The sequence below is a fragment of the Penaeus monodon genome, chromosome 34, assembly GCF_015228065.2.
Source record: "Penaeus monodon isolate SGIC_2016 chromosome 34, NSTDA_Pmon_1, whole genome shotgun sequence".
In the NCBI taxonomy this organism is placed as follows: Eukaryota; Metazoa; Arthropoda; class Malacostraca; order Decapoda; family Penaeidae; genus Penaeus; species Penaeus monodon.
This window is the reverse complement of record NC_051419.1, coordinates 7659231-7659482: the sequence shown is the minus strand read 5'-3', so window position 1 is coordinate 7659482 and position 252 is coordinate 7659231. Positions and strand designations below refer to the sequence as shown.

At 42.1% G+C, this 252-nt stretch overlaps 1 protein-coding gene across 1 annotated transcript in view; it reads right to left on the bottom strand.

The window, feature by feature from the left end:
* The window catches only part of LOC119594803, a gene marked incomplete in the record, with an annotated part of 120867 nt that overhangs the window by 35449 nt on the left and 85166 nt on the right, over window positions 1-252 (bottom strand).

Genomic DNA, 252 nt, shown 5'->3' with positions numbered 1-252 from the left:
GGAACATACACGGAACCATTCTGGAACACCAAAGGAAACTAAAAAGAAAAGAAAAAAAAAAGATTTTCCAAGTTTCGTCTTGACAGCGAGCGAGAGGCGGTACTGTGTCGTAGCGGATTCTTCGTGACCGCCAGGCCCGCTACCGCTACCGCAAATTTCTTCCTTACTTTTTTCCGGTGCAGTTTTGTAAAAGAATTATTTTGGTTTATTCTTGAGCATTATCTCCCTTTCTCTAATTTCACAGTTCGTGTG